This window comes from Helianthus annuus, chromosome 12 (genome assembly GCF_002127325.2).
Source record: "Helianthus annuus cultivar XRQ/B chromosome 12, HanXRQr2.0-SUNRISE, whole genome shotgun sequence".
Taxonomy (NCBI): Eukaryota; Viridiplantae; Streptophyta; class Magnoliopsida; order Asterales; family Asteraceae; genus Helianthus; species Helianthus annuus.
The window spans coordinates 78,720,862-78,740,249 of NC_035444.2; positions in this window are offsets into that span (position 1 = coordinate 78,720,862).

Sequence of the window (19,388 nt, forward strand, 5' to 3'; positions counted from 1 at the left end):
TCAATCCTTCGCTGCACCATCACCACCGGCTCCACTTGCCTCTCCACCCTGATCCTTGCCAGTGTCTCCACCCTCAAGCATCGGGATCTCCTCAGCCTCCTCATCATCCTCCAGTTCAGCCAGCCTAGCCTTCCAGCCTTCGACATCCCAGGTGCTCTTGTCAAAAGCAGGATCCTGAGCCTCCGTAGCCATTTGCAGCTGGATCTTGTACATAGCTATTGCAGCAGAGACCTTGGCATCCTGGGTGATCTCGTGCCTCTCATAGTCGAAGTTGATCAGCATCTTGGCGGCTTCCCCCTTGGTGGCCTGGAGCTCCTTCTGAAGATCGGCTATCTTGAGATCCTTCAACACCCCAACCTGTTGAAGGTCAGCAATCTGGCGATCCTGATCCTCAACATGGCCAACATATGTCTCTACCTCAGCAAATTTTTGCAAGGAAGACAAGGAATGACCTTAGAAATCAAGTGATCCTTAGACTAGCAGGATACACAAGCAAGACAGTGATCCTTACCTCGTTGATGTAATCCAGACACTGTTGGCGGAGCAGGGGCAGACCTTGCAAATCCTCAGAGGCCTTTCTCTTCTTGCTTCCTTTTCCCCTGATAGGTGGTGCTTTAGGGGCTGAAGCAGTTGGGCTAGCAGCAGGAGTCTTCTTCCTTGAGGATTTGACATTAGTAAGATCATCGATGCCGAACTTCGAAGCAGACTTAGAGGATTTTCCAGCGCCTGCACAACCAAAACAAGATAAGTATCTTAATTTTATTTGACTCTCATTATATAAATACTCCTTAAAAAGGATACTTACTTGACATTGTGACAGAAGCAGAGGATACTTCCTGAGAATCCTGGGTGATGACCTGGAAAGTTCTTATTTCAGGATCAAGCTTCCTAAAGGCCAAGAGTCTCTCTTTTGCAGCAGGAGTCAACTTAAGATGAGAAACGGATATAGCTGCACAATAAGGAAACAAAAGAATGTCAGTGATCCTTATGCTAAAGGATAAGTTCTACGGCGATCCTTCCAGGATCCTCTATCCTACCATGGGTAGCCCACTTCTTGGGCAAATCCTTCCCATCAGGGATGGTATCTCTCCTCACAAAAAAGAACCGCCGCTTCCAGTTCATGTCATTTTTGGTAACTTTGAGAACAGGGTGCTCCTCTCCAGCTTTTCATTTGAACAATTATCGGTGGGATCCAAAAGTTGTAAGATCATACATCTCAGCCAACTCCGCCATACCCAGATCAATTCCTTCTTGTTCGATGATCCTCTAAAGGGTGTATAAAACCCTCCAGATCATCAGCATAGCCTGGATATAGCAGATGCCGGTAAGGGAGAAGAAGGATTCGGTGAACTGAGGGAAAGGATACGAGTACCCTATCATAAAAGGAGTGGCCGGGAAAGCTACCCAAGTCTCAGAGATATAATCACTCAAAGCGGTGGGGCTAAAAGGCTTAAAAAGGGTGTTCGCCGGAAAGCAATGACGGATTTTGTCGATTTGAAGTTCGGTAAAACAACACCTCTCGGTGGGGGAATCCTTGATGATCCCTTGACCCTTCAAGGGGCTGTTCTTCTTAGGATCCTTGCAGGGAGAATTCCGGAGCAACATTTTTTACAGAACGATGGAAAGAGAAAGAAAAACAGAGCAAGCAAGAGAGAAGATAAAGGGGAATACCTGTTCAATCCTCTGGTCGCGGTTATAAAGGGAAGAGTTCTTGAATTTAAATGCAAACGATCCTATCCCTATCCCTATTTCTATTTATAATGATGATTTGTGCAGGGCTGTCATCTTCAGATTGCAACGGATAGTTCATTCTTAACGGCTATATATCCGTTGAGTTAGTTATAGATAAGATCCGGCAAAATATAACTCGTTAATATCACATAATTACTCCTTATATTTTGGGGGCAATTGTTAGGGCAGGATTTTAATGACCTATGATCCTTACGTGATATCCTAACAAGTGATCCTTGTTTCTTTGGCAGATAGTGATCCTCAGAAGAGCTTCTGGATCAGGATCATGGATCATCCTAAGGATCCTCATACTAACAATTGTTCTCTTTGAATTTAATGTTGTTTTGCAGGAATTACGAGTTGGACCTGGTCTTAGCAACGTTATCAAGGAATCTGTCACGCTAATTTCGCACATGCATAACCAAAAATAGACGTTGTGGAGAATATGGAAACTTAGCACAAATTACGGGCATTTAGTTAGGCTAAATTTACTTCTATTTCTAAAGGGGTAACGAGCTAGTAGTTAGGTGACTTGCCTAAAATACGACCACACACACACTTATATAAAGGGCACTCTTCAGCATTTGGAAGACACAACACATTTCTCACACGCTCTAGCATACGATACTATAGTGATCCTTGTACCTAGCTCGTTACCATCCAAAGTTGTAAACATTGTTTCTTATATTGAAGTTTGGTGATCGGTAGTTTCCATCACCCGAGGTTTTTTATGCCGGAGATCATTCATTGATCAAGGGCTTTTTCCTCGTATAAATCCTTGTGTCACTCGTGCAATTTTCATTTAAGTGATCCTTATCTTTGTTCATCATACCAAGCATCATTCCCCGTTTACAAAGAGTTTGGTTGCATTATCCTCGTGTGATTTTTAACCAAAACAATCTTGCTCTTTAATAATCTTTCAACCTCTTCCTGAATTATTGTGTTCCATTCAAGAGCAAACTTCCTTCGCTTTTGCTGGACAGGCTTGAAAGACCTGTCAATTCCGAGCTTGTGAGTTATAATATCCTTGGAAATACCTGTCATATCCTCATGCTTCCATGCGAATGTTGACGTCCTGCATTTCAAAAAGTTAGTCAATTGATTTTCAATATCTTGAGGGATATTGGTTCCTACGAGCACCGAGATATCTGGATTATCCTGATCCAGGATAATTTTCTTAACATCGTGCTCTGAAGCCTCCGCGATATCATGGGCTCGCATCTTTAATTGCTATCCTGCTTTGGGCTTCGTCGAGGATTTCATCGAGGAAGAATAACATTCCTTCGCTTCTTGTTGATCACTTTCCACCCTGACAACCCCCAAGGGGTAGGGATCCATGGCCTGCTCAAGATGATATTGTAGCAGGATAAGGAGTCCATGAAACAGAAGCGTTGCATTGAGTTGACTCCTTCAACGTATACCGACAACTTTATTTCTCCCACAGTATTCCTGGCCTCTCCACTGAACCCGACAAGTACAGTAGATTTTGAAGTGATATCCATTAGGGAAACATTCATCCTTTTCAGCATTTCTAACTGAATAATGTTGACGGAGCTGCCATTATCCACCAGTATCCTGCGCACAAAGTGATTAGAAACATATAAAGTTATTACCAAACCATCATGATGGGGATCCTGGACAGTATCCCTGTCATCGCTGTCAAACGTTACACTTTATCGGTTGTGAGGGTTGTCATCTTGGTTGGCTTATCTCCCTTTCTGCCTTAGCCTCCTTTGCATGTCTTTTTGCTGCAGAATAATAGGTTCCACAAATGTCGGATCCTCCTGGAATAAAGTTAATTATCTTGGCATCTGTAGGAGGTGATGCTGCTCGCTCAGGATCCTTCTCAGAATCCTGACCCTTATTCTTCTTTCTTCCCAGAAGATCCTTCAGATATCCTTTGCTCAGCAGATAGCTTATTTCCTTCCTTAGGGCAATGCAATCTTCCGTAACATGTCCAAAATCCTCATGAAAGGCACACCATTTGGATTTATCCTTCCAATCAGCTTTTTGTTGGTTCTTCGTAGGCTACCTCGCTATGTCTCCTAAACCCTGCATAGCATACATTAGTTCAGGTATATTAACAGAAAAACAATATTCTGACAATTCAGGATACTCCTCAGGATCCTCGTCTTCAAAAACATTCACTTTCTTGCTGCCGTTCCTACCATATGGCTTAGAGCGATATGGTTTGTATGAGGATTCTGACTTCCTGTTAGTCGATTCATAAGTTGAGGATGAATTCATCCTTTCTTGCATCTTTTTATCATCCTCTAGTCAAATATATCTTAAAGCCCTGTTTCGAGCTTCATCCAGGTTCCTACAAGGATTCATTACAAGATCTTGGTAAAATTGGGAATCTTTTTGCAACCCCATTTTAAATGCTTGCACAGCTGTTGCATCATCAAGATGTGGGATATCCAGAGATTCCCTACTAAACTTGTTCACATAATCCCTTAAGGATTCCTGAGGTCCTTGAGTTATCCTGTAGAGATCACTGGTTAGTTTCTCAAAACTTCGACTACAAGAAAATTGACTATCAAATAAATTGACTAAGTGTGCAAATGATGTAATTAAATGAGGTGGAATGTTTAGGAGCCATTTTAAGGCTGATCCTGTTAGAGTAGAGCCAAAACCCTTGCAGAGACATGCTTCCTTGAGATCCAGAGGGATAGGGTTAATTTCCATCCTTTCCCTATACTGAGCAATATGCTCTTCGGGATCCGTAGTTCCGTCATAGAGGTTTATGTTGAGGGTTTGAAATCTTTTTAGGATTTCAGCATCACAAATAGGATATGCAAACCGGGATATCCTGTGGCTATCCTGGGACACTTCTGGAATTGGCTGGACCACCCAGGTACACTGGATATCATGTCCTTCAATTTCTGAAGCCCCCTAGAAAATGCTGATGTCATACCTGCATCCTTCAAAAACCCAAGACAATTATTAACAAGAGTATTAGTATTATTAGACACGTTACCAGTCTGAGGATTCTGGCCATATCCTGAACTTCTCATAGTTGACACCCTAACCGAAGAGGGTATCTCAGGAATATGACTCTGGGAATGGCTACGCACAATATTGCCCCTGTTATCCTCGGTATATACTGCCGAACTGAAGTCAAAGCTCTGAGCTGCAAGGGAGTGACAGTATCCTCAGCAGGCCTGCTTGAGCTGAATTTCAAGAGTTGTATCTCTCTCATCAGCATTTAGTTGGTCTCCTACTATTGCTTCATCTGATCATGTATACTACCAAACAAAGTTAGAATTTCATCATTAGAAGCCAAAATAGGAGTTCCCCCTGAGACAGCAGATCCTTGAACATTCTGAGTGGGGATAACATCCCGAGCCACATGAGTTTCAGTCCTTCTTGGAAGATCCTGAGGCTGTGAAGAGGCTTGCGTCCTCGGAGGTGGTGGAAGCACCGAACCAATTGTTGCAGAGGTTGTAGCAGACACGGTAGAAGAGCTCATGTTTGATCTTGAGGCCATTGAAAACAGTGTAGCAAAAAGTTTTGAAAACAGAAAACCAAGTAATGATTCTATGAAAGCTTTTAGCAGAAATAGCACCACTTGCCCCACGGTGGGCGCCAAATTGTTTTGGTCAAAAATTAACTAAGTAATTAACTGAAATTAGTTAAGTGAGGTAGTGTGCTAGAAGTATTCGTGGAAAATATGTTGATTAAGTTGTTAAAAAAACAGTTTTCAGGATATAGCTCAGGATAACGAGCTATATCTACAATCAAACAATGAGCAAAAAAGGTAAAGGGTGACACGGGATGTACGAGGAAAGCCCTTGATCAATCTAGATCGCCGGCACAAAACCTCGGGAGCTGACAATCGCAGCTGGCTTGTTCTTCTTATTACTTCAAATATCAGGATACAATGCAGGATATGATACAGATCAACTAAGTGTTACAATGCGATGCGAGTACAAGTGTAGGTGTTTTGTGAGTGATTGCAGCTAGTAGAGAGCAAGAGTGTGCAAAAATTGTGTGTGTTCTATCTGATCTGATCAATCCTATATATAGCAAAGGAAATAACAAACTAGCCTATAAAACTGGGATACGGCGAATATTCCCTTTGTTAACATTGTAGACCACTTCTTCTGGCTTCAACGTCCCCATTTCAACTGATTAGTCCGAGTCTTTGGGAGAACAGGTCCACTCGAACGTTATAAGCCTGCCATGTTAATCTACACATGAACTAATTAGTTATTACCAGGATACTGTATCAGGATGTTACCAATATCCTGATCCGGTATCCTGATCTCAATAAAAAATAACGCTGTCAGAATATTGTCCAGGATATATAAGCAGAAAACCACCCATAACAGTTAGTACTTAAGTCTATCGCATCACTTAATCGACACTCTCTTAAACGCATCGCAACGCTCAACACACAAAACGAAATGCCAAAACTCACCCGCGGCAAACCTTTGATCGAATGACCATTCGATCGAATGGTCATCTGTATGGATGATCATCCGATCGGATGGCCATCTGATCGGTTTGCCATCCGATCCGTTACATGTGCACACCTTTCCTCTGTTGGCAACCTATAAATACCCCTGTCACATCACCAACAGTGATGTGACAGCTCTCTCACTCGACCAAGCATCTCCAGCCCTCTTTGCTCTCGATTTCTCACGAGTCTTGTAAGTTTCTACCTCAAATCTTGTACTTCTATGATCTATACACACGTCTTCATCATTTTCACCTTCAAATCTTAACTTTTAACCGTGAAATCAGCGGATTTGAGGCGTTCTAGGGTGATGTCATCATGGGGTTCTTATGAACTTCAAGATTTGGCCTCATTCCACGAAGAACAACTCAGATCTAAAGGATTTCAACATGTTTGAACACTGATTTCGCAACAGATCTAAACATTTTCAGAGTAAAAAAGGATTGAAAGATGGTTTCATAACTTTCTTTCAACTCTTTTACACTTAATGCACTCAAAACCGATAGAATCGGAGCTCATTCAGGACTTCTACTCTTTTCTAGTGAAGTGTTGGTTGAAGATCTGATTCCTATCAAGGAGACAACCGATTTCGGGTTGAACATGAACAAACCATCATGAACAGTTAACTGATCGGACTAGGGTGATTCCCATCCGATCAGATAGTTTGGACTTGGTGGAGTTCCTGTTGTTTAACACGTTGTCATACCGTCTCGGTTAAACCGCAAACTTTCCAAAACTTAGCAAATATTTCAAGTTTTCAAACGATCAGGTGGTAGAACGGATTGCCATCCGATCGAATGACAATCTGATCGGATTGCACTTGGTCCTCAATACTTCAACCTTTTCAATTTAAAAAAATAATTAGTTCATAAACGGATTGCCATCCGATTGGTAGACCATCCGATCGAATGACAATCCTGCTGTGAACTTGTTTTCTAAGAAATGCCTCGCCGGACGGATCGCTATCCGATCGAACTACCATTCGATCGAACGACCTGAAAGGTAGAGATACTTCTTTGTTTTCAAAATGCTACAACGAAAACTTCAAAGCCATCATACACAAACACATCCATCCCAAACGAATGTCAATCGACCGAATGGCCATCCAACCGGATGACCATCCAAACGGATTGACATCCGATCGAACGACCATCCGTTTGGATTGTCGACCAATTGGATGACCCTTCTCACTTGTTTCACTTGCACCGTTTTAGGCGCCAATTCATCGCTTATGCTACCGGTAATTGTTCAGGAAATTTCTCAACACTATCTGTGAGTATACTCGATCCCTTTTCGCTTTACGCACTTTCGGGTGTTACATACGTTACTTATTCAAATCACAATCTACACACAACGCAAACACTTTTATACACTGACCATTACTGCATGTTATACGTGTTACTCGATGAATGCTTGTATCTTATGTTTACACAGTGATTGTTGCCTGACACCTTAGCAACGATAGTACTATAGTTTGGGCTCAGCACCTGTCATGGACAAGGGTTGTTAAGGGCTTTACTTCACGTGTCCCAGTGGGGATATGTGTTGCGCATTCTACAACTCGCAGTCACGTCTGTGCATATTTCATTGTCGATAACCTACTAGCTTCACTTTGCTACAAGTTACATGCTGGTTATGCGTAAACGCTTTTTGAATCTATTATACTATCAAACTTGTATGCTCACCTTTACACTATGTGTGTTGAATTTATTTTAATGTATGTGGCAGGTGCTTAAGATGCTAGGAATGTTGTGCTTTGGTGAATCAAGCTAGGGGTCTGGTTATGACACGCTAAATCTGAGTTGTCGGAACAGTGTTTGTTTATGAGACAATTATTTGTAATAACTATTTTATTTGGATGTTATGGTATGGGACATGACGTTTAAATATCTGGTAATTAATAGTTGTTATGGATACTCATGGACAATCTGTTTCGCTCAGTGCCATGCCCCAATGTTTCCGCCATCGGTTGGGGTGTGACACACAGCACCGCCCAACAACTAGACTCGACAGGTCGCTACAACCAAGGCACCGCCTGCTAAGCGTGCGTGTACTGGTGTCACCCTCTGTGCCCTACTTGCACCTATCATCATCCAACAGGGGTGAACTGTCGTTTCTGTGCTAATTGCGACATATATGGGCACTTCACAGCTCACTGCCGCTCAGGCCCTTGCCAGCAAGCTCCTCAAGCTCTTCCTGCACCGCCAGCTCAACCTTTTGCTCCTCTGGTCAAACAAGCAGCTCCTGCACCCGCTATACACACACGAGCCTGCTACACATATGGTGACCCGAATCACTTTGCAAATGTCTGCCATCAGCGTGTTGTGAAACAAGAGCTGCAGTAGCAACCGCCACCACAGCAACAACAACCACAGCAGCACCAACAACAACAGCCACAGCAAGCAGCCCGCGGAAGAACCTTCAATATCAATGTCTGCCAGGCTCAGACTGACAACAATGTTGTCAATGGTACGTTCCTTGTTAATGGTATTTGTGCTTCTTGCTTGTTTGATACTGGATCCGATAACTGTTTTGTATCGTTTGAATTCCAAAAGCTTTTAAAACGTAAACGCTAACCTCCCAACGACCTTCGACGTAGAAGTTGCCACCGGAAGAACCGTTACCGTCAGCTCTATTCTGCGTGATTGTACACTTGAACTCAACAATCACGTCTTCCCGATTGATCTCAACCTGATGCAACTTGGTAGTTTCGATGTCATAGTAGGCATGGATTTTCTTCGTGAGAGCCGTGCTGAAGTTGTTTGTTTTGAAAAGATGATTCGTTTCTCTCTTTCAAACGGTGATCAACTATATGTTTATGGCGAAGTATCCTCGAAAGAACTAAAGCTTATGTCGTGTATCCAAGCGAGTAAGTACTTACGCAAGGAGTACACCGCTTTCTTAGCCCACATTGTAGTAGCAAAGGAGGAAAAGAAGACGATGAAAGAAGTACTTGTGGTTCGTGATTTTCCTAACTTCTTTCTGATGATTTACCAAGTCTACCCCTTACTCGTGATATCGACTTTCGTATTGATCTCATCCCAGGTGCTACACCTATTGCGAAAGCTCCTTATCGCCTTGCACCTTCGAAATGCGTGAATTGTCTAGCCAACTCCAGGAGTTACTTGATAAAGGCTTCATACGCCCTAACACATCAGCATGCGGCGCACCTGCCCTTTTCGTGAAAAAGAAGGATGGATCGTTCCGAATGTGCATCGATTATAGGGAACTCAACGAGCTTACTATCAAAAACCGCTACCTTCTACCCCGAATCGACGATTTATTTGATCAACTTCAAAGCGCTACGTGTTTCTCGAAGATCGATTTACGTTCTGGCTACCATCAGTTGCGTACTCAAGAGCAAGACATTCCGAAAACTGCCTTCCTTACCCGTTGTGGCCATTACGAGTTCGTGGTCATGCCTTTCGGTCTCACCAACGCACCCGCGGTCTTGATGGATTTGATAAACCATGTGTATAAACCCTTCTTGGATCGCTTTGTCATTATGTTTATCGATGATATCCTTATCTGTTCGAAATCGAGGGCCGAACACGCGTGACATCTTCGTTTAGTCCTCAAACTTCTTCAAGGAAATCGCCTCTACGCCAAGTTCTCCAAGTGTGAATTTTGGCTCAAGGAAGTGTGACTCATCGGTCACATTGTTAACAGTCAAGGGATTCACGTCGACCCCGCGAAGATAGAAGCTTTTAAGAGTTGGATTACGCCAAAGAACCCTTCCGAAATTCGTTCATTTCATGGATTGGCGGGTTATTACCTCCGATTCATTGCCGACTTTTCTAAAATCGCAGTGCCTCTTACCTCCTTGACTCACAAGGACAAACCTTTTGTTTGGGGTTCCAAACAGGAGGAAGCCTTTCAAACCCTCAAGTATATGCTTTGCAACGCTCCTGTCCTTACACTCCCCGACGGAAACGACGATTTCGTTGTTTATTGCGATGCCTCTAACCTAGGTCTTGGTTGTGTTCTTATGCAACGAGACAAGGTTATCGCGTACGCATCTTGACAACTCAAGGTCCACGAGAAGAACTACGCTACCCACAATTTCGAAGTCGGTGCAGTAGTTTTTGCGTTGAAGATATGGCGACACTACCTTTATGGTACAAAGTGTACGGTCTTCACCGACCATAAGAGCCTACAACACATCTTGAACTAGAAAGAACTGAACATGCGCCAATGCAGATGGGTGGAACTTCTGAAAGACTATGATTCCGAGATACGCTACCACCTAGGCAAGGCAAACGTCGTAGCCGATGCTCTCAGTCGACGAAGCTATGTGTATAGTATTCGTGACGTTCAAGCCCAGAATGACCTCGAAGCTCTAATTCACGACGCCCAGCATGCATGCTTCGTTGAGAATACCTTGAAAGAGGAAATGAAGTGTTGTGCTGAAACTCAGCTTGTCACCAAATCGAACGGTATCTTCTACTATCTCGATCGCATCTGGATTCCTAGTCGCAATAACCTCAGGGAGATATTGATGACGGAAGCCCACAAATCTCGATAATCCGTTCACCCCGGTGCTGACAACATGTACCAGGACCATCGTTCTAGGTATTGGTGGCCGGGCATGAAGAAGGATATCACTCTATATGCTTCGAAATGCCTAACTTGCTCGAAGGTTAAGGCCGAACATCAACGAGCCTCTGGCTTACTCAAACAACCCAAAATCCCGATGTGGAAATGGGAGAGTATAGCCATGGACTTTATTACGAAATTCCCTCACACACCTTCTGGTCACGATAGCATCTGGCTTATCGTTGATCGTCTTACGAAATCCGCTCACTTCCTCCCGATACGAGAAGACTTTAAGGTTGAACAATTAGCACGAATCTATACCGACGAAGTCATTTGTCGACACGGGATGCCTCGTGACATCATCTCTGACCGCGATGGTCGTTTTACCTCATGTCTTTCGGAAATATTCCAGTCCGCTCTCGGTACGACTCTTAATCTCAGTACCGCATTCCATCCCTAGACCGACGGTCAGACTGAGCGCACGATCCGCACCCTTGAAGACATGCTTCGTTCGTTCATTAAAGATTTTGGTGGTAATTGGGATTCGCATTTACCTTTAGTAGAATTCTTGTACAATAACAGTTATCACGCTAGTATTCAAATGGCACCCTTTGAGGCATTATATGGTAGAAAATGTCGATCACCTATTGTATGGCACGAGATTAGAGACGCACAGATTACCGGTCCCGAGTTACTACAAGAAACGACTGACAAGATTCTCCAAATACGAGACAATCTCTTGAAAGCTCTGAGTCGTCAAAAGAGCTACGCCGATAAACGCCGCAAGCCCCTTGAGTTTGAAGTTGGTGATCACGTACTCCTAAAGGTTCACCTTGGAAGGGGTTGATCTGATTCGGCAAGAAAGGGAAACTAGCGCCACGATATGTTTGTCTCTTTAGGATTCTGGAAAGAATTGGTAAAGTGGCCTACCATCTCGAATTACCGGAGGAACTCAACAACGTACATCCAACTTTCCATGTCTCAAACCTCAAGAAGTGTCTAGCCGAAGAAAACCTTCATGTACCTCTCGAATATTTGCAAATAAACAAGACTCTTCACTTTGTGGAAAAGCCAATAGAAATCATGGATCAAGAGACCAAGAAACTTCGACGCTCTCGCATTCCCATAGTGAAGGTTCGCTAGGAAAGCAAACGTGGCGCCGAGTTCACCTGGGAACTCGAAAGTGATATGAAAGCTAAATATCTGCAACTCTTTATTACGGCCACTACCTTAATTTCAGGACAAAATTCCCTAAAGTAGGGGTGACTGTAACGACCTAACTTTTCGGATTGTTATCGGTTTACGACTAGCTTCGATTTGTAACTGTTTTATACTTCGAGATTCAATATAAACAAAGGGTTTTGTTATACTAAATACATTTTCATCACACAGCACCGCTGCACGTTTAAACACTTTATATCCACAGACGCTTAACGCTTACGCAACACGAATTACAGAGAGTTATGCTATTTCAATTACCGAGTGTGTTTGTTTGTTCGGCAACCACTCCCGCCTTCACACTCGCTTATCGTGCTAACTCGCTAATCGCCAACACTGTTAATTGTAGTAGTAATGTTATGTTGTGTGTTCTTACATGCTTTACTTGTGTGTGCTTATATATATTATGGATTATTCTCGCAACTCGATTTATCGCACTCAAAACGCAACGCATTGCTCATCACCACGCTAAAACACTTAAAGTACTAATACTAACTAACGTAACAAAACACATTAGACGAGCATCCTACACGCGAAATGGTGATCCCGTACCCCACAACAGGCCCTTCGAACGAAGCCATGCAATCTCGTATGAAGGCACTGCCTTTGTATGAAGGCAGCAGGTTCGAACCAGGCCTCTTATGCGATCCCACCATCTCTATAAATACCCAGCCCCTCCTCGTTCATTTCCACTTGCTGATTTCATACCAAAACTCTGCCAAATTGCTGTTCGATTTTCCACAAGATTCACTTTAAATTCATCAAAACTTTTCCATTCTTCAACCAAACTTCATCTTTTTCATCTTTTTACCTAAAACTTCATCTTTTTCATTATAACTTCTCTGTTGTTACAAAAACCTTCATCTTTTTCATCAAAATCTTCTTATTTCACCACTGATTTACATTTAACGGAGTGTATTGGGCCTAGCTAGGGCTTCCCAAGTTAGAAATCAGTTGATTTCACACTCACCAAGTGTTAGATCTAAGTGAAAACTCTTTAAAACTAGTTTAAACTTGTTTTTCACCCTAAAACGAACCCAAACGGCATGAATTTCGTTCACTGAATAGTGGGACGAAGTAATGTCGAAACCAACTTGAATAGGACTCGGAAATACATCGGATTCAGGCGGAAACACAACACCAAATGCCAAAAATAGCCAGGTTTGTGAAATGGACTGTTCTGTGCGAAGCCAGCTTCGTACGAAGGCACATGGCCTCGTACTAAGGCACTGCCTTCGTACAAAGGCACTGGTTTTACACATCACAACCCGATTCTCACTCGTGACGTAATCAAAGACCTCTCCAACTCTAAGTTTAATCAGTAGGTTAAGGTTAGAGGGATGAACACTTGATTTTCCGAAGACAGACACGAAGGACACTCGATTTTGGACAAACAGAAGCATCACTTGTGCGTAGACCATCTTCGTACGAAGGCACAGCTTCGTATGAAGCCTCTGTTTTCCCACCGACACTTCGATTTCAACCGTTTCAGCACTTTAGAAGACTTACGCATTATGTCCCTGTACGCAGGCTGATCCGGCGCTCCCTTCAATCCATTTTAGATCATGTTTACTTGTTAGACACGCACTGTGGGTATACTTGAATCCATTTTCGTTTAACGCACTTTTGGGTGTTACATACGTTCTCTATAAAAAACACAACACACAACGCAAACACTTTTAAACGTTCACCGCTCCCGCATGCTATACGTGATTAGTTGAATGCCTGTTGCTATGCTTATACAGTGATTACTTGCCCGACCACCTTTAGCAACGATAGTACTATAGTTTGGACTCAGCACCTGATTTGTCAGGGGTTGCTAAGGATCACATACTTTACTTCACGTGTTCGCTTCGGTGAACATGTGTCGCGCATACTCTACTCGCAGTCACGTGGTTAGGATGATCATTGTTTGTAGTTTTCATGCTTCACTCGTTACGTGTTACATGCTGGTTATGCGTAAACACTTTTATACTATATTTATGCAAACTTGTGTACTCACCCTTACTTTATGTATTGACTTTTATTATAACGTATGTGACAGGTTGATGGATTGTTATGCTGCAAACAAGATAGGAAGTCTACAAACCCACAATAAAATCTAGGTTGTCAGATCATGTTTGTTTATGAGAACTCGCTATCTGTAATGAAGTTTGTTAAATATTTGTTCGTTAGTATGGGATGATGAACTTTTAAAATATTGGTAATAAATAGTTGTTATGATTCTCTTGAGCAATCTGATTCCCCTAGTACCGCGCCCTGATGATTCCGCCATCGGTTGGGGTGTGACACCGTATCACTAGAAAAACACGTACAATCTCGTACACACACTGATTACTTGCTATTTTCGCAATCACTCACTCATTCACTCACATTTCACAATCATTGTAACACTTAGATCTGATCCGAGCATTATCCCGAAGTTGTATCCTGATATTTCAATTAATAAGAAGAACAAAGACAGCTGGCAATTGTCAGCTCCCAAGGTTTTGTGCCGGCGATCAAGATCGATCAATGGCTTTCCTCGTACATCTCGTGTCTACTTTTACTTTTATTGTTTATTGTTTGATAATTGATATAGTTTGATATCCTTGAACTATATCCTGAAACTATTTTCATTGTTAATCAACTCAACACATTTTTGCAAATCACAATAGCACGGTACCTCACAAACTAAATTTGATCACTTAATTCATTCGACAATTTTTGACCAAAATACTTTGTGTCTGTTTGAGGTGCCTAGCTTGCACCTGTTTTGTTTTTACTTTATAATGCACCCCTTTAATGCATTGTAAAATGTATGTGAAAGTATATTGAATTGAATTCTCTTTTCAGCTCAAGATTCCTCCAAAAGAGCTGAATACGAGACTTTTTGCGAGTCTAAACAAAGGACATGTCGTGACCAAGAAGGAATTGGCACCACGACATGAAAGGGTAAGTAATATTTTGTATATTTTTTTATCAAAGACTTTGATTTTCATATCTCAACCTTCTTTTATGTATTGGTTCTTACTATAGAAAACAAGCAAAAGAGTACACTTTGTGAGAATCAGAGATGTGGCCGGGTTTACTCCATGCGAGAAGAGAATTACCGAACTTCTTAAGGTAGGAAAAGACAAACGTGCCCTCAAAGTTGCCAAGTGAAACTTGGAAACTCACAAGAGGGCTGAAAAGAAGTGAGAGGAGATGTCTAGCATTCTCCGCAAGATGAATATATTGGTATTTTTACATTCCATATGTATGCGACACCTGTATTTGTTATATGTCTCTTACTTTGGTTGGATGTTATTTATGTAGGGCTGATGGAGGTGCTAAGAAGAAAACGTAAGTCTTTGTTCTTTACAACTTAAAGATCTTATTCATGCTGAAAAGCTTAAATAAGTAGTCGGTTCGGAATTCTAAGATTTATGTTTGTAATTAATTGTAGGACATCCATGGGGGGTAATTGGAAGTGAGTCAATGGTGGATCTAGCTTAAGAAGAAAGAGCCTAAGAAGAAACCTCATGGGTGATCAACTATGATATGGCCTATTTTCACCAAAAGAATGGTTCTCGGTTAAAAGTGGTAAAGTTTTGTTCTGGACGCTTTTTAACATCAAGGGTAATAAGCATATCCCCACTTCTTTTTAATCAGTTGATTTTGAAATTGATTAATATTAAATTGTTAATTGATGTTGTGTTTGGACAGTCTTCAATGTTACTGATCTAGAAGTGAAACTGATGAAGAAACCTTGAATTACATTCAAAAGGTCGAAAGTTGTTTTAGGTGTATGCATCTAATAACTAAGGTACTGATAGTAAGCGATTTAGGTCTTATCTATTAATCTTTGTGTGAGGGTTAATGCTTGGTTAAAATGTCAGTGTACCAATATCAACCATGATAACTTAATAACAGTGTTGTTAAACACCTTTAATGCAAGAATTTTAGCGTGGTTTCCTGCAGTCTATGGTACTGTCCTTAGATTTGGTCTTTGTAACCAAATCTAACCTATAAATTCATCATTTAATTAGCAATGGGCTTTTTGGAGATTCACTTTGACAACAACTTTCATGGAAGGTGAAGGTAGCAAATGTTTGAAAGAAGATGATATGTACAGCCGTACAAGTATTTGACTATAGATTCGCAACTTATGTTACTAATACTTTGACTAGTTAAAATATTTAATAATAGTTTAAAATGTTAAGTATATTAACAATAGTTTAGCATGTTAAGATATAATAATAGTTTAACATGTTAAAATATTTTGCTTAAGTCAATAATCAAGTACGAATTATATATTTGTGTTAATAATATTTTTCTTTTTTGTGTTGTATGTAAACATGAGCTAAGCATCTTATAGTTGAAATTGGTGAAGAATGATGCAGATCATAGACAACAATAAAGAAGAGAAAGCAAGGTACATTTGACAATGAGAAACCACTTCGTATTTAAGAGTAGGGGGTGCTAAATTATGTTAATAATCTTAAAACGGGAAACAATTATGAGTATAGTAACATCCACATTTATATCTAATTTATTAAATTAATAAATTTATAAGAAGTATTTTCTTTATACAACTCGTGTAACACACGTAAATTTAAACTAGTGCTATTTTGTACATTGATGTTTTATTTCACATCCTGCTTACGTGTCCTTTTAGCACTGATCTCATTTTAACTATTATTTAAATATTTATATTCATTACGTATTATTTTAAGTCAATATTATTTATTGAATTTTAATATTATATTTAATTTGTATAATCTTTTTAATGATAACAGTTAATGAATTAGATTTTGTTTTTGTTTTATTATTAAAACATTAACTAAGTTATCATGTATTATTTCATTTAATATTTATTATTTTACATATCAGTTTGTCATAAATTTTACTAACAATTTTATTTGTTATTAGTTTCGTTCTAGATATACATGAATTTATATTTATTTGGGGTTTTAAAATAATTGTTTTACTGCAATTTTACCCCCTGGGGTTTTGGGTGATTGGCATGTCTACCCCCTCCCCCCAAAGGAAATAAATGCAATTTTACCCCCCAACGTTTGCTCTTATGTCGCAACTTTACCCCCCGGCGTTAATTTGGCTAACTGATCTGTCAGATTTAATATGAAATAACTATTTTACCCTTTTATTTTACCCTCCAACATTCCTGTTATGTTGCATAATTACCCCTCACAGGTAAATTACTAAAATGCCCTTTCTTATTCCCCCTTATACTTTCTGTTAAGAAGCAATATTTTACCCCCTGGGGACATCCAAATCCCTTCCCGCCACCACCCATATTCAATTCATTTGCAGCATATTGAATAACTAAATAATCGAAACCAATTAATAACTTATGATGCATATTGATGCAATTAATACCCCTGCTCTTATAAACCCCTGCTCTTAATCAACCCACTGATTCAATTCATTGCTCACATATTGATTCAATTCATTTGCAGCAACTGTATACACATTTTAGCATCAGTATACACATTCAATTCATTGCTCACATATTAATTCAATTCATTTTAGTCTATCTGTAATGCAAATGCACATGAAAGGCACATACCTGACCCAAACTGTCATTTTAGCATCAGTATCCATTGTTATTCATTTTAGTCTATCTGTAATGCAAATGCACAATGTTATTCATTTTAGTCTATCTGTATGATCATCTGTATGATCATATGGCTAGCAGGTTACTAGCCCTAGCAACTGTATGATCATAAATAGTTTCTGTTTTTGTGACAAAAGGAAAGAAAAGTGGATACTTACACCTTTGCCCTCCAACATAATGTCAAGAATCTGTGCCAAAAACAACACATTATTCCATGTTTCCATGATCTTTTTCTACATCATAGCTTCTATTTCTTATTCATGATCAAGTCATAAACTTATAACAAAGAACCTGTTTATTGAGTTATAAGTTATGGACTAACCACTGTGTATGATCATCAAATGGAGATCAAAATGTAATCCTAATCAATAACTAACATGCTGGCCATTTTGATCAAACATAATGTCAAGAATCTGGGCCAAAAACAACACATTATTCCATGTTTCCATGATATTTTTCTGCATCATAGCATCTATAATACCTACACATAAAACCTGCTGAGGGGAAGTTCAAACATACCTGCTGATCAATCTGTTGTTCTTATAACTAGGCACATTATAGGCACATCAATCTGCTGATCAAGCTAACAACATACCCAAAATCATCATTTTACACAAAATGCATAAAGGATTCCAACAACACTGCATAAAGGTAACCAAGCTAACAACATACCTAAAATCATTATCATCATTTTAGACGAAAGCTAAATAAGTTAAGTTAAGTTTACCTACATATTACACAAAAGCTTCGATTAAGTTAAGTTAACCTACATATTAAACAAAAGCTAAATAACTACTAGAGTAAACATCCGCTCAACTCTTCGGTGGATAATGGAAGTTGAGGACATGCCTCCCAAACACAAAGATCATCAGGTGGACCACTAATGATGAGCTTGATTAGCTCATCGTCAGGTCAACTGTAAAAAAACCAACAGTGAACCAAATCAGACCCTAACCCTGTTTATAACATGATAATGACTAAATTTGACCCTGATTAACTAATATTGGCCGATTATACCTGCATTGTGGCGGATGAGGTAGCGGATTAGCCAACAAACAACCGGCATTTTGTAAGGTCTGAAGATAGCAGAGGAGTTGTTATCGCCGGAGGACCTGATGTCGCCGGAGGAGAAGCCTGATCGCCGGAGAATCACTGATCGCTAGAGAACCCTAATGTCACCAGAGAAGGTGATCGCAGGTTCGAAGGAGGAAGGAGGATGGTGGGAAGATGGGGGGGGGGGTAATTCTGCTTTGATATGTTACTTATAGGGGTGTTGTAGAGAAGAAGCTTCACAATAATAGCAAAATGACATATTTACCCTTTGACCATTAGCTTCTTATGTTGACTGTTAAGCCAAATTAACGTTGGGGGGTAAAGTTGCATCATAAGAGCAAACAGTGGAGGGTAAAATTGCATTTATTTCCTTAGGGGGGGTAGACATGCCAATCAGCCTAAACCCCACGGGGTAAAATTCCAGTTTACTCTAGTTTATATATAAATACAAAATAATTCCAATTAAATAGTGATTACCTAATTACGAACCAAGTCTTAATCAAGTCCCTTCCATTAGACTATGTGTAGTGGATGATACAAATAATGTCTCCAACCTTGGGCGTTTTGCGCCATGTTTCAGTCCAGTCAGCAATGAGGCATTATGGGGTGTTTTTTTCTAAAATGGGTGTAGTGGGGATGTGGGCATTGTGGGGCATTATGTTAAAAGTGGTATAATAAAATTAAATAAAAAAACCATAGAAAATGATATTGGCCAAACAAAAAGAAGAATACCGGTCATTGGCCAAACATTTCGAACAAAGGCGTTTAAAAAGGCACGCTCATGACATT